The sequence below is a fragment of the Microtus pennsylvanicus genome, chromosome 18 (assembly GCF_037038515.1).
Source record: "Microtus pennsylvanicus isolate mMicPen1 chromosome 18, mMicPen1.hap1, whole genome shotgun sequence".
Classification (NCBI taxonomy): Eukaryota; Metazoa; Chordata; class Mammalia; order Rodentia; family Cricetidae; genus Microtus; species Microtus pennsylvanicus.
Genome location: NC_134596.1, coordinates 26,224,658 through 26,241,720, shown reverse-complemented (window position 1 = coordinate 26,241,720; position 17,063 = coordinate 26,224,658).

Genomic DNA, 17,063 nt, shown 5'->3' with positions numbered 1-17,063 from the left:
GCATAGATAACATTTTCAAATTCATACATGGTTGGTTACTTTCTACTGCAGACTTGCCTTGTCATATGCTTAAGATACCACCAACCATTGCCTATGAATATGACTCTAGATGTTGGGACAGTGTGGGAAGAAATTCTGGAAGAGCTGTCAAGTAAGCAATTAAATCATTATGATTAAAAGACTTTATTAAAAATAATGTTGTGAAGGATGACTTTGCATGATGGGAAAGGCCAAGAACAGGAGTACCAACTGCCTGAAATTATATCCATATCCTGACTGAACCCACCTGGCCTTCCAGAGAACCCTTACATTGCCGTTTCAATCTTGATTCTAGCAGCTTTATCACAGAAAATGTAAAATATGCAGCCCTTGTCCTGTGAACAGGGTCAGTGTGAGGAAGATTGTGAGATACGGGTCTAGCAGGAGACAACGTTCAGTTAACATTAAGAGGCTTCAGTGAAGACACTACCTGCCCAGGAACCGTCAGGGCTCAGAAAGCAAAGGAGTAGAGGCAGGGCATCTAAGCATAAAGCACAAATGAGTGACAATTTATTATTTTTTTCCTGTTTTTTTTCTTTTTTTAAAAATTTATTTATTTATTAAGGATTTCTGCCTCCTCCCCGCCACCGCCTCCCATTTCCCTCCCCCTCCCCCGATCAAGTCCCCCTCCCTCATCTGCTCCAGGAGCAATCAGGGTTCCCTGACCTGTGGGAAGCCCAAGGACCGCCCACCTCTATCCAGGTCTCCTAAGGTGAGCATCCAAACTGCCTAGGCTCCCTCAAAGCCAGTACGTGCAGTAGGATCAAAAACCCACTGCGATTGTTCTTGAGTTCCCATTCTTCCTCATTGTCCGCTATGTTCAGCTAGTCCAAAGGCGATGAAAGGAGACAAAGACAGAGACCCACATTGGAGCACCGGACAGAAATCTCAAGGTCCAAATCAGGAGCAGAAGGAGACGAAGCACAAGCAAGGAACTCAGGACCGCGAGGGGTGCACCCACACACTGAGACAATGGGGATGTTCTATCGGGAACTCACCAAGGCCAGCTGGCCTGGGTCTGAAAAAGCATGGGATAAATTTGGACTAGATGAGTGACAATTTAAATTGCAGCAATGGAGGGAAACATTAACTTCAACAGCCACCTAGATACAAAAGCAACAAAGCAGAAATGGTAGCCGTCCTCTTTCCTCCTGCCGGCCCTTTTATTCCCTACTCTTCCTGATCTCTCCCATTCCACAAATCTGCTTTTCCCTCAAATCCATGTGCTTCTCATCACCCCCCCCTTTTTTTCTTTCAGTATAGCAATTAATACAAGAGAATCAGAAATGCTGGTGAGGAACTGTCAGGTGGTAGCCAGAGGCATAGCAGGCAGAAGAACCTGGTGAGGACAACACAGGGAAGGACATATATTGGTTGCCTTTTGTGGCTATGATAAATTGCCATTCCCAAAGGCAATTTATAGACGGAAGAGTTTGAAATTATGAGTTCAAGTGCATCATGCAGGGGAGGCGGAGAAGAAGGGCCAGAGCTTGAAGCTCAGAGATTAGGTCTGAACACGAAAAGGCAACAATCAACCTGGAAACGGGATGAAGCTGCAAATGGCTGAAACCCACTACAGGTGTCTCACCTATTTCAGCCAGGCTCCACACACTATAAGGTTCATAACTTCCCCAAATAATGCTACCAGCTGGGGACAAAGTGCTCAAGTACATGAGCCTATCAGATGCTTTTCTTATTCAAACCACCATATTCTAGGCAAGGTATGATTGGACTTGGGTGAGGACAGAAAACCCTCCAGAAAAAAAAATGAGCTGGGACCGGAGACGAGAGGCGTTGAGGGATTTTCACAGCTGCTGATGACATCCATCAGATTCTCACAGTGTAGTGTTTACTTTTAAAGGCAATGGCAGATGGTTTCAAAAGAAAAGGATATAGGGGAGAAAATCCCACAAAAATATAATCTCTTTAATTTGTGGTTTTTGCCCCTCTCACGCCACGCAAAGAAGAGAAATAGCAGCTCAATGCCTGTTGGTAAGTTGCCATGGAGATGGCTCCCACGTGATCTCCCGTCATGATTCACCACGGCAGGAACCTCCAAACTTAATTATTTATTAATAGGCTTTTACCAGGGCAGTCTCCAGAGGTGGAACATCTTGTTTCCATGGCAGGGACAGCGGTGAGAAACGGAGGGAGAAAATGGTAGGCAATTACAGGGAATTAATTAGAAGCTCTGTAAACGCACTGATGAACATGCTTTAGGATAAACCGTGGTGGGATCTGAGGGCACGGAGGTGTCAGGGGAAAGAGAAAATGAGCAGCAGGACTCCAATAATCCGTTCTCCTATGGCACCCGAAGAGCCTCCCACACTATCTGTCTCTGCACCAGGGACTCAAGATGGAGCAGTAAGCCGTGCATTCTAGGAGGAAAAGCTACCTATCTTGAATAAACAAAACATACACAGGTGGATAGACAATACCTAATGTTTCAATCTTTGCACAGATTGCCCAGCATAGCATAATAGATAGACCCGGGAAAAGCAATTCATAGTGAAGTGCTTCGAATGCATATGAATCTGAGGATACGGTATTTGTCATGCATGTTGATGGGCAATGTGATTCTTTGAGCACCCACTCACATGTGCAATTACATGTGAGATTATGCTTTATGTTTAAGTCATAGGAACGGATATGCACCAGTAAAAGAAGTATTGAATGTAAACTTCGAATATGAAATGGACCCCCCAACTCCCTTACTCATGTTCTGATTATTTTCTCCTCAGCTGATGGGGTCAGCTTGGGCAATTGCTTAAGGATGTTTAATTGCCTCTGAGGATGGGGGCTTCCCTGGCAGCTCTAAGTCAGTAGAGATGAGCCTTTGAAGGTTACAGCCTGACTCCTACTTCCTGGTCTGCAGCATCATGAGGAGTCTCTGCCATGCATTCCCACCTTCTGGGAACTTTTTCATGCATCCTCAACGGGCTGCATTGAGACACTCAGAAACTGTGAGCCAAGATAAACCTCTTTTCCTTTGCTTCTCACAGGTAGTTTGACCATAGTGATGTGAAAATAACCAACACAAATAGGAAACTGGTTTATGAAATTGTTAATTTACTGGTTTATCTGGCTTTTCCTTCATTCGGGCACAGAACTATTTATTCATATTCTCAGATCTATGTCATAGTATGCATATCTAACAGTTACTAATTTGAATATCTTATAATTACTTAATTGACTATCTTATAGCCCAGTCTATCATTGGGGACATCCCACAGAAACTTTATCCCCCAGCTTCTGAGTGACTTGCATCCAATTCATCTGCCCAGAGAATCTCCTCTTTTCAGTATTGTTACTGCTTTCATAGCACTGGGGAGGGCTGTGTGAATCTTGTAAATTTTAGGAGCTTCCTGGGATTTTGATTCTTGCTTACTTTCCTGAGCTGTATATGTTTTGCTTATTTCTTGATAAACACCCATTTTCACTCCAAAGAGGAAATGTCTCCTTTCAGAGGAAATCACTACAAGACACCTACCCACTTTAAAATCTCAGAATCCATGCGGAATAGTCAATTCGTTTTGATGTTGTTTTCTGAGAGTAGCACACAAAACCTTGCCCCAGTTTCATTATTGAGTTATACTCGTTGTTGAATGGCAGATCTATTTTGTGTAAGTAAATTTTTGGAAGTAAAATGGAAAGGTTTATTGGTTGTTTTGTATTACTGAAACCAAAGCACTTGAAGCTGGTTAATTTATATTAAAGGAGAGGTTTATGTAGCTCACAACTTTGGAGGCTCCAAAGCATGCCTCTGACACCTCCTTGGCTCTGATAAGGGTTCCCTTAGGTCAGTCACAAGGCACGCATCATGGTAGGAACCTGGCGGTACGTAGGTGAGTGGGAGGGGCAATCCCACGGTGGGACAGGAGTCCCTGAAGTTGGGCTGAGGATAACCTTGCTTCTTTGTGCAAGACATCTCACGATCTCAGGAGAACTAAGCTTAAAAGCTGTCACATCATGATTCAATGGCTTTGTCGCACCAGGAAAATAACATTGTATATGCTTTCTCTATATGTTTGTTGTTTCCCAAACTTTATCCAGAGTGGGAGAAATGGCCGCCTGTTAGGGTTGAGCACTCAGCCTTCACTTATTCTCAGTGCCTTGAGCAGCCACGAGTCTTGGCAGCCAGCGCAATCTATTACAAGGGGAAGCTTTTCTGTTAAGACTAGGGGCGTGAACATAAATATCTAGAAGGCAGTTTGACACCATTTCAGTTTAGTTAAGCAGCCATAGTAAGCTCTCTTTCAGAATCTAAGATCTCTTCATCCATGACTCTTTAATCAGGATTTTCACACCAGGCATAAATTATCTTTTCATGAAGCAGGCAACAAATAATGAGAGTTGTTATTTATCTCCATAACAGCGGTGCCACAACTGCAGCAGTGAGCACATTTTTCCTAAGAGGTAACTATTGTTGGTGAGAGAGTTCCCAGGTCGGTAGGACCAATAATGCGTTTCTATCCCATCACTTTGCACAGTAGCCTCTGATCCCCGAAAGCTAGGTATGAAGGAGGAAGCTCCCAGCTCACCTCTGGATTGATTTACTTCTATCTTGCAAGCATGTGCACTCATGTACCTGTAGAGACATGTATAGACACCACCTGAATGTATATACACATGTACACACACATGCACAGGCTGAAACTCAAACTTCTATTTCCCTTGCTTATCTATAAAGCTTCTTATGTAATTAAGTAAAGACTGACAATAAACACAGGGCACTCTATTGTATTTTTGAGGGAGAAATACACTGTAGCTATCAAAATAAACAAGATTTGCTATCCCTTGTTTACTTATTTTATAATGTTATTTCCATATATTAGCTCTAATACCCAAAACAATATGGGGTAAATATAATTATATATAAGGTTTCATCAATAAGGAATTTGGGCTTGACAATATTAATTAACAGATCCAGTGTCAAAGAGTAGCTTAGAAAAGCTAAAGAAGAAAATTAAATGGATTGTCTTTAGCCACAAAGCCAGCCTTGATTCAACTGGACCCTAATTCAATCTCGCCTCAATTTCCTAGTTTCCTAGTTAAGGAAATGAAGACCAAGATATTTCAGCAAACCCTATATGCATTGCTGATCAAAAGACCTTTATGAATCAGGAAGAGTTTGATCAAGAGCCTTATTTAAAATTAATAGCTATCCTCATAATTAACAGCATTCCTTTAAAATAATTCTCATTGAAGTCAGGAGCGTTGCGAAGACTCATGCATTTCCAGCCATTGTTTAGCATCAAGCTGAGATTTAGGGGATGCAAATGAGGAAGTGAAAATTAAGATGGTGTTTTAGGAAGCAGTGAGGAGGATCAAAAGTTCATGGTGGCTTCTCAATAGATTAGGACGAACCAGAGAAATTGCTCTAACAAATCAAACAGGAGAATTAGGAATTGTGTATTCATTTCACATTCTGAACCCAGAGCCGTGATTCTGGATGTGTAAAGGAGTCTGAACGGAGAAAATACTTTTGACAAAGAAGAACAATATTAGAGAACTCAAGTCTTTTGACTTTAAAATTTATTTTAGACAGCTTTAATAAATACGTGTATTAAGATAAACATAGACTGAATTTGAGAGATTAGAAATATTTTATTATTTTTCTTTTCTTTCCATTGCCAAGGACAGATCGGTGTAGGGATGAATGGGAAGTTTTTGCTGCTACAGAACCTGAAATTACTGGATATTCACTACAATAATAATAAGAATAATAATAAGCTGTGGGCTGGGAATGCGGTAGCTTGGAGTTGCAATGATTGAGCATCCTGTGCCCTGACTGATTTGAATCTGCACCAACAGAAAAGAGAAAAACCAAGCTGAGTGTTTTCCTCACCAGTACAAAACATTTCAGTAAAACATAGACCATAGATGTCAATGTAAAAAGCAAGTCCATAAAACCATTAGAAATAGGTATATCTTTTTATTTCTTTTTAATTTTATTTTCTCAATTCATGCATGATTTGAGATGGAGCCCTTAAGCCTCTCAGGCGTTAGGAATGCAAGTCTGAGTTACCATGTCTAACACCTAACAAAGATACAAATCACTGTGATCTTGGATTAGGTAAATCTTTTCTAGTTAAGTAACCAAAGGTCAAGGTGCACAAGGAATAGAAAATTAAACTTCATATAAATTTTAAAAAATTGTGATTTGTAAATGATTCTATCAAGAAAAATGAAAACAAAAACACAAAAAATAAACAGGGAGAAATATTATCAAATAATTTGTATAATGAGAGATTGTTATTTAGAATGTAATAAAGACTCTTACAATGCTAGACTAAGAAAGAAAAAAAAACTCTTGCTTTCTCCAAAGCATTTAGACAAGTGATCAGAAGTCAAATGGACATGCCTACAGCATAATTACCTGATAGGAAAATGAAAACTAAAACAACCATTAGATGTCATTCCTATCCCAATGAGATAACAGAAGAGAAAGAAATTCGAACCCTTATGCGTTGCAAGTGGTACTGAAAATGATGTTTCTCTTTGAGAAACATTCCAGAGCTTCTTAGAATGTCTAGTATTGAAGGCTCATATAACCTAGCAATTCCCCTAAAATATACACATTATATATATATATATATATATATATGATTTATATATACAGTTATACATACATATATATAGGAATAGAGATATAATTTCTAAATAGTGAAAATAAGAAACAAACATCACATGTGAATATTCATAACAACATTATTTGCAATTAATAGCCAAAAATGGAAACAGACCATATTTCTGATGCTTAATGGACAGGTGCAACTATGTACTATATCCTCACAATGCGTTGTTATTTGTCAATAAAAACAATGACTTGCTGATGCATGGAATCACATGGGTGAGCCTTGAAAACACTTTCCTAAGTGAGGGAAGGAAGTACAACGGTTGCATATTGTATTACTACATTTATATCACGCGCACACCATACACAAATCTATAGAAACGAAGTGAAGATGAATTGTTTGCGGGAAATTGAGGCTAGCAGAGAGTAGATGTTAATTGGTGTGAGTTTTTGACTGAAGGAAAACTGCTCCAAACTTTTGACACGATTGCACAAGTCTTCAAATACAGTAAACCGCATAAGACAACTTTTACCATGTGTAGATTGTATTTCCATAATGATGTATTTCTAAAAGCAATGATATATATATACATATATGCGTGTATACATGAAATTACATAAATGCAAAAATGTAAAAGGTTAACAAAAACATGAAAACAGATCATGTTGTAAATGTTTACAAATATGTAAAGAGGAGATGCACGTATATATAGCCATCACTTCTTTCTGTGAGTCTAACAATTGTTGAGATTCCATACCAATGTGGTCATAGACTACGGGTTCGATATATACAAGCTGAAAAAGACTAGTAACCCTAGTTTATATTTTAAAATTTCACAAGACTCCTTTGGCTGGAGTAAACACATTTCAAAATAGGAAAACTCTAATTATATGAAAATATTCCATTTCTCTCTCTCTCTCTCTCTCTCTCTCTCTCTCTCTCTCTCTCTCTCTCTCTCTCCTCTCCCTCTCCCTCTCCCTCTCCCTCTCCCTCTCCCTCTCTGTATGTGTGTGTGCATGTGTGTGTGCGTGAATGATTTCACTGTGATTTTGGAATTTGATAAGCTGATAAAATATACTCACTTGAAAATTTAGGAAATATAGTATTAAAAGTTGGCCATTGCAGCCCACACCTTTAATCTCAACATTCAAGAGGTCAAGGCAGGCCTTATAGTGAGCCTGGACTATGTCCTGTCTAGCTAGGAATTAATTCATAGTTATATCTTGTCTGAAAAAGATTTATATTTACCTAGCTAAGCTTATTTTTTAAATTTTTAGCTAAAATATTTTAATTCTATGCGCTTAATAGGACTTAATTATAGTTACAACAATCCCAAAATATTAAATAATTTTAACCTGACACATAAAGGTTTTTCCTCTGAAGTTTGGCAAAAATTAAGGCACACACTCTGCCCAGACCTCTCCATCATTGTTATTAGCAATGAAATTAGATAAGAATGCAATTAAAGCTCGAGAGCCGAAAAGGAAGAGATAAATTCATTCTTACTTGATGATAATATGATTAACTGGAAATTCAAAGGTGAATCAATGCCTGCCTATCATAAAAAGAAATAAAATTGAAATATTTGTACTCATATGTGCACAAATGCATGAATCTTTAGACATTTTAACAAGCTTGTCTGGGAAATAATAAAAAGAGGAGAACTGACACTGGCATAAAAAATAAATATTAAGAAAAATGTGCAAAATACTAGATGAGAAAATTTGTATGATACGCCCAGAAAGGGGCTGAGCAAATAGAAAAATATAACACAATTAATATTATGGAAAGAAACATTTAATATCACTGAAATATTACTTTAAGTTAATATACCAAAATTACAGAAGAACTTTAACACTGTAATTTTTTCTACTGGAGCTAGAAAATTATAAAGTCCATTGAAAAAGCAAAGAATAATAGTAATGCTTCTTTTACTAAAAAAAAAAAATGTGAGCAATACCATTGTGAAAAAATGTATAAGCAATAGGCCACACCCCCACATCAAAAGTTAACCTACAGTTCTGGGCAGTTTACACCACGTGAAAAATTTTTATCTGGGCAAATGGTAACAGAATATATAAATAACCAAATGAGAATGATTGGCTTGTTTGTCATAGTTTATTTTTTAAATGTTTAAAATGAATTAGAGGTTTTAATGGGAAAGTAAACCTTACACATATTGAGACACAATACTTGGACCAATTATTTTATAGATAGAGCTGAAATAATTCACCTAGCAGTGACTTAAAAATTAAAATTCTGTAGGGGGGAATCTTGATGCACGTAGATATAGTGGATAATAGAATCAATAAAAAATCTACAACATACATGTAACATAAAGTCTGCACTATAAAATGAGAACTATCTGCCTACAAATGTATTGATGCATAGGTTTCTGCAAGCACAAAAACAGCCTTTAGCCTGCTTACAGATCATGCTGGAAGTGTTAGCAATCTGGCCATAAAATTTTCTAAATAATAAAACATCTCTAAACATTTATAAAAAGAAAACAAAAAAATGTAAAAATAAGAATAAGGAAGATGACCCACTCTAAAGACCAATGAGGAATACATGAAAACACAGAGATTTACAGAAAGTAACAAGTCAATATTCTTTAGCAGATAAAAAGATATTCAGTCCTACTCATATTAAGAACGTGAAAATAAAAACAGCAACACAATATTCCATTTCTCTCCACTCAGATGGTCTAGGATCAAAAAGCTATTGGTTGCCACGGCATGAACTAATACGATTGTACATTACCAATGGCAATATTATGCCTCACCACCAATTTGGTAACATCCAGCAAAACTCTTTTGTACACATCCTCTTTGATTAAGCAGGCTTATTTCTATTACTTTGTCAAATTATATATTCTCAAACTACAAAGAGACATAGTTCCAAATATGACTTTCACATATTCATAATGGAAATAGTTCTTTATAGCCATGTTTCTATCAGGATGGGATTAATTTAATAAAACAAGTATGTGCAATGAAGAGCTTTAAGGCTCTATAATTAAAAGTCTATTTGTATAATGCTGGCATATGGGAAAGATGGGTATTATTAAATTAAACAAGGAAAATGAAAATGGAAAGAAATGTTTGTATAGTTTGTCAATATTTGACCAGCATGAGTGTAATATATGGATTCTATATCTTTATCAATATAAATATAGATATATGACCATAGCCTCTATTTAAAAATTGAGAAAACATTATTTTGGTATTTTTAGATAGGGGCAGAATAAGATAGATAGACATTAGACTTCCAAGATATCACATTCTTTAGATTTGATCTTAATATGATGTACACGGGTATGTTCTTGAAATAAAATTATATTAAAAAATTCTTTAAAAAGGAATTACAGCAAAGGAAACTGACAACCGAGTGAAGAGACAGCCTACAGAATTTGGAGAAAATTTGCCAGTCATACTTCTGACAGATGACTAATTTGTAGAATAAAAAAATGAAAGATAGAGCTGAATGTAGAGTTGTCAAAAGAAAACAACATCAGTGAGTAAAGCAACACTCTAAAAAGTGTTCAATGCCATGATCCCCTGGGGAGATGCAAATTACCCTAATGACCATAACCTCAAAAAGGAACCAACTAAGATGTTCATCAGCTGATGGATGGACAGGGAAGATGCAATACAAACACATGGTGGAATCTTGTTGAGCTGTAAAAAATGAAATTATTAAATTTTCAGGAAAATAGCTGAAACTGGAAACTACTGGATGAGGTAATTCACACCCCAAAAGACAAATATTGTCTGTTCACTCTGATGTATAGACCAAACTTTGAATTTTAGGTTTCTGTGATTAAGTTGGAATGGCAGTCAATATAGCCCAGAAAGCAAGAAGCCAGAGGGCAGGAGTAGGTATTTAGGAAAGGATGTAGTAAAATACACAGGATACTGACTTGATGGGGGCTAGCCATGAAAACTTTTAAGTGGGGCATGGTAGCAGAAGGATGAGGGTGAGGTGGGGAGGTGACTCACAAAAACAGTATATGAAAAAGCAATATAGAAACCTACTTCTTTTGTTTTCTTTTAAAAGCCCAAGGGACCGATCATCTTGTTTCTATCCTTCCAGGGCTCACGTTACTGAGCCAGCTTTCTGCGTAGATCCGGGGATTGAACTCAGGTCCTCATGCTTACACAGGAAGGGCTTGACCTAACCTACTAATTTGTAAGCTAACTAAAAATACAATGATAAATAAGAAGAGCTTGGGGTAGAGGTACCTCGTGTGGGTAATTAACACTGGCATCAGAACTCGTTATCTATTTTAAAAATAATCCCTATGCCAGGAGCACACGACCCAATGAATTGTTGGCCAGAGAGGTTGAAGAGGCCTCCGAAACAGGCACACTATTGCCATTGCTCTTGGTTGCCCACTAGAATTGCATAGTCCTATCATATTCCTGGAGACATCATAGTCTTTGTCTACAAACCATAGACAAATCATACTGTACCTTGACTAGAGGATCTTTCCTGCTGGATACCATTCATGATGCCAAAGGGTGCAACATGGGCTCCTGGGAGAGAAAACTCAACAGCAGTCTTATTGAGCTAGGCAACACTTTCATTGATACAGTGATGGCATCAATGTTTGGTGAGAAACCTACTCCTGGGATTAAAGGCCTCCTTCATGTGAGGGAATCCACATTTGCTACTGTAAGCCAGAGCGCAATGCTACTGTTGGGGAGCTCCAGTGTCCTGAGCAGCGAGGAACCTCTAACTGCTCTTTCTTTGGATGTACATATTGACAAATTGTCTTCTTTCTAACTGTTTCTTTTTGTACATATAGGTTAGTGTTGCTCTCCATCTTATGCAGAGCTGTTTCTTTTTGCAGTGCGTGACAGTTATAGCTAGGGACTATGCTGAGAACAAAGGGCAATTGAGAACTCAGCCCTAGGCAAGATACTTGTATCACCCTCTCCAGTAACCAAGAAATATCTGGAAAGAAAGGGGTGGGAAGTATGTAGGAACTGGAACACAGGGAGGAGTGCTGTGAGATACTGCCATCTGGACATGACATAGCATTTGTAACTAAAACCATGCTATAGCTATCCATAACTCCACAAGGGCCTGCAGAAGCTTGGGTTCTTTGGGAGTCCACACAGCTGGAGAAGATACCCACCCGGCCTCAACCCTTCCTAAGGAGCTGCGGTAAGACAATGATTACTAGGGTGGTGGAGGTCTCTTCATCAGTGTAATGAAAAAATAGTGTGTTTCCCATGCTCTAGCAAATAAGCCTCCTACCCATGCTCATTCGTGTAATGCCAGCTAAGCTCACTAAATCCAAAAGAAAAAAGGAAATTCTTCAGTTTGGGGAGACAACTAATTTGAAAAAGAAAAGGCTTTCGAGGGAGTGCAAGGAGTTTAAGATGGGGTAATGGTAGGTGAATATAATCATAATACATTACAAGTATTTGTATGAAGCTGTCAAAGATAGAAAAAATAAATTACAAAAAATAAGTTTCTAATTACTTCAAGTAAAATGAGCAGATAAGCCCTTGAATTGAGTAGCTAGGAAAATTAAACAGGAAGAAAAAAAAGCTAAATAACTTTAAAACAAAGCAATTTTATTGCATTCCCTTAATGGATTACATACTAAAGATAAAAAGAGCTAAAACATAAAGCAAATATATTGTAATTTATTACTAGTCAGTTAGATATGAATATCGACAGGATAAATAAGTATGCTAACGTACAAGACCTTCATCATTAAAGAAGAGACTGAGGAATATGAGGAGCATGCCCCACAATTAGTAGAAATACCACTGCAAAATTACAGTAGATTTTCTCTGTCATCTGGGGGTAGGGGACTCATGGCAAAAAAATTAATCTTATAATTAATCAGCAGTTCTCATGTTTTTAAAAGAAAAATGGATTTCTTTATTTTATGTGTATTATCTTCTGAATGTGTGCCTGGGCAGTAAATGCATAAGATTCATTGAATATGAAGTTACAAATGGTTGCAAGCCACCATGTGGGTGCTGGAAACTTACCCAGGATCCTTTGCAGAAGTAACAAGTGCTCTTAAGTGCAGAGTTGTCTCTTCAGCCCAAACCAGGAATTGTTATTTTTGAGGAGAGTCTTTTAATTATTTTTTGAGATTATATTTACAACATTTCTCCTCCCCTTCCAACCCCTGATCTCCTTTAAATTCATAGCCTCTCTTTTTAATAATAGTTACTATAGTTATTATCCATGAATAGAGTATGCCCAGTCTGTACAATGCCACCTGCATGTGTGTCTTCAGGTCTGACCATTTGGGGTCTTAACAATCAAATGGGGAAGATTACCGCTCCCATTCTCCGTATTTCTTAGTTGCCTATAGTTCTATGTGCAGAGGATTAACACTTTATGGGCTTTTCTCCATCCACTCTGGGTTCCTATCTATCTATTGATGTAATCTTTGTTTGGCTGATGTTCAGGCAGCTGTGTTAGTGAAATTTATGGATACAGTTTCTGACTTTGCTAGAAGACAAAAAATCTCACAACTAACTCCCTGATTTTCTGGCTCTTACAAATCTTTCAGTCTCCTTTTTCTGTAATGATCATGGAGCCTTGGTTGTGGGAATTGTACTGTAGATGTATTCATTCAGACTGGGCTTCAGAACTCAGTATTTTGATTGGTTATGGTTTTCTGTATTAGTCTCTGCCTGCTGCAAGAAGCCATTGGACACAATTTTAAATGGTTTTAGGGGTGATGATGATTTAGTAAAGTAGTCTCAACCAAAGCGAATTCTTTTTTTTTGTTACTTTATAAATATTACCAATCAAAATTTCCACTTCTTCCCCTCCTCCCACTTTCCTCCCGCTCCCCCACAACCCTCCCCACACCCCCATGGGACCAAGACTTCTTAAAGATATGTAGGATTCTATTCTGATCTAGGAAATGTCAAAAGTGAGTCTTGATCATACAGTCTTGAAAACTGGAATTCCCGGTCTGTTAGGATTTACACCGGAGCAAAATCTTCAGGAACTTCTGTTATTTAAAAGTGATAATTGAAGCATCAATATAGAAATAAAATGCATCTATATTTTAAAAGTCCATCCTTGAGAATGATACCAAGATACTTCTGCTGCTTGCTCTTAGAGCACTGGCTTTGGACAGTGGTCATTAAGGATGAGTTTGAGAAGTCATGGTATTTCCTGCCAAGTATGAAGACCCGAGTTCAATCCCAAAGATCCACATGGTAAACGGAGAGAACAGAATCCTGGGAGGTGTCCTCTGACTCCCACTTGAGGGCTGTAAGGTGCACACACTCACACGAACGCATATAGCTGCATGCATCAGTGCTGGCAAGCACACACACACAATGAATAGTAAATACAATAATGGTTGGGAGTAGGAGCATAAGAAAATGGAAAATACTTAGTAGACTGAATCAGGATTTTCTAGGAAAAAGCTTTAAAAATAAAACCAAAGCGGGTTCAAGAATCAGACTGTTGAATTTTAAAAATCCCTTCTGTCACTCACCAACTGGCATTGTGACTCAGTCAAGACATCGAGCACCTCTGTGTCCTAATGTCTCTACCAGAAACTAACAATTATCTGTTTGCAGACATGCTTTGGTGAGCAAGTACTAGATAATTGGATGCCGTCTGAAAAATCCGAGAAACTACATATCTGTGGGAGACTATTTGACACAGTTAAAAACTATGCCTACAACTACTTTTTAGACAGTTAAAAGTCTAATACAATAAACATGATACCAAAAATATCTGAGTAATAGAAATAATGACAAAAATTTGAAAAAATCAAAAATGTATTAAATCAGGCAGGAGAAATTAATATCAAACATTTCTCTTCTATTTAAAAACATCGAAAGTAGTTTTCAGTACTCAGAATACCCACTAATTCCTATTCCACTGAGAGCAATTGCATCATTAGTGTAACAGAGTAATATGGAGGTATGTCATGAGTTTCAAAAGATGTCTACCCTTTGCGCTTTTGGTAATTACAGTAGAGAAATACTTAGAAAATTAATTTTAAAAAATTCCTTTTAGTATGACTTCAATGGAAAAAAGCTTAGAGTCTAACAACATTTCTAAAGAGCTATAATTGGCAAAGTCCATTTTCGTAAAACTACTTATTATGTTTAGAATAAATGTCAATATCATAGGTAAGTTATTTTATGAAGTTTAAATAACAGGTCGCAAGGCAAGCCTTTTTGCCGTGATTTGACATTGTATAAAATTAGTTCTGTCAACAGAATGGTTTCGATTTTTGTTTGAGCATGTCATACCGGCATGTGATATGTTTTGACCGAGCCCACTTGCCATTACCTTCCTTCCACTCCTTTCCTCATTACTTTTCCTTCTTGAACCTGCTCTATTTTGAGCTACCAGCATGTATACACGTGGTTATATTTTGTCCTTTTTGTAATTTTCAACTTTTTCATTGTGAATATCCACTTGCTTGCTTTTTTTTTCTTTTAAATTTTAAACATAAAAGCTCTCCAAGTTTCAAAAAATATAAGCCATTTTAACTCTGCTAACATGGAATGAGGAGACAGTGATTTTTTTTTTATTTCTCCTAAGAAAGCAATGCTTATAACCATGACCTCAATAAAGAGAAACTCAACCAAATGAGGCCCACAGGATCTACTGCCCACAGAGTGCTTTAAATGACGCCTTCAGCTGAGCTAGAGAAATAAACTGTGAGGATGGTTTATGTGGGGAAAATCTGTATAAACACCGCAATGCCCTTTCCAGTCTTAAGCCCAAGTTAGCAAACCATCACCACCTCTCCAGGGAGGCCCCATGATGTATGCGAAGCTTGTTCTTCCCAATGGAGTAGCCACGATGAACTTCAGGTGGCAAGGTCATCCCTACTTTAGACCCATTGACCTTCACCATCCTCTCTATCGCTCATCTGTGGGGTTGTGGTATTCAGAAGCATGTCTTCCATACACTGATAACAAATAAACCAGATTTTTCCATTTTCTCCCAGCATCACAGTATCGTGTAAACTGTTATATTCATGAGCCTTTCAATTGTCCACCATTTAAATTTTATAAAATGAGTGGCATCATTACAGAAATCCTACATATCAAATAGCTGATAAAAGAATAAAGCTGAATCTATTTAAATATGTATTTCTTGAAACCAAAAGGATTCTAAAAAATTCCAAGAAAAGATGGATTAAACTCTATCATATACAGGCCCCCTCATCTGATAACAAGAGCTATTAATGAAGGAGGCAAGCTATGGCAGATTTAAACCATCTTTTACATTAAGCTAATTGCCTAGCAGAGGTCACTCCTTATCTCTCTGTAATTTTCTTTGTCATGGTCAGGAAGATGTTCGATTAACACCAAGCCAAATATGTTAATAAATAACCTTACTTTATGAATAGACCAAATCATAGCTCTCAGTATTGACTAATCTTTCAAAAGTATTTCCTGAACACCCACCTGCCCTGTAGCTTTTTCTATCGTCAGTCTTTTATTTACCCTCATGGGATATATTAAAATGAATTTTCAGGGCTTTGTTTATGGGTTTATATGTTGTCTGTCTTTTCATTAGATTACAAGATAAGCCAAGGCAATCACTGTTTTTGTTAACTAAGTTTTCAGCCTTAATAGTTATGTTAGACATTGTTTGGAAAAGTCAGAGTAGTATAATGCCCATTAAATTCTGATCAACACTAATAGAGGCAGAAAAGTTATAATTTCTTGAGTACACAAGTGGCAGGATTCTCGTATAATATTCAAAAAATGTGGAGACCATAGTGTATAAAGGAAAGCAATTACGGGAGAAGAGGGTCAAATGATGAGTCCCAGGTGGGATGCTTGTGGGAAGGAACACCTCAGAAAACTTGAAATAATAGATAAAGACTGGAGAAGAAATCTCTGTTGCCAGAAAATTCAATTTATCATTTCCGGAGGTGAACAGAAAAAAACATATGGAAGAGAGGTAGCAAGTGACAATTAAGAATATTTACCTGATTGAGAGCAGGAGAAATAGTATTCCCCAGGGGAGAACACACTGTTTGGTTAACCCTGAAAACAAGAACATACCAATAACATTACACAGACTTAGAAGGTTGTACTTATATGTTTAGGGTTACACACACACATACACACACACACACATACACACACACATACACACACACTTAAAAAAAGTCATAGATTTGAAAGACACTAAGAAGCAGTATATAGGAGGGTTTGGAGGGGGCAAAAGGAAGGGAGAAATGATGTAATTATAATTTCAAAAATCAAAGAATTTATTTAAAAGTATTTGCTGAAGTATAGGGTTATTGAATATATCTATAAACATAAATGACACCAATAGTAGTCAAATTGGAACCCCCCAAAAAAGCACACATTTAGACCCACTCTTTTGATAGTCTGGAGAACTCAATCTGCTGGGACAGACAATCTTACAAAGTTTCAGGTATGAAGAACGAGAAACTGCTGTAACATA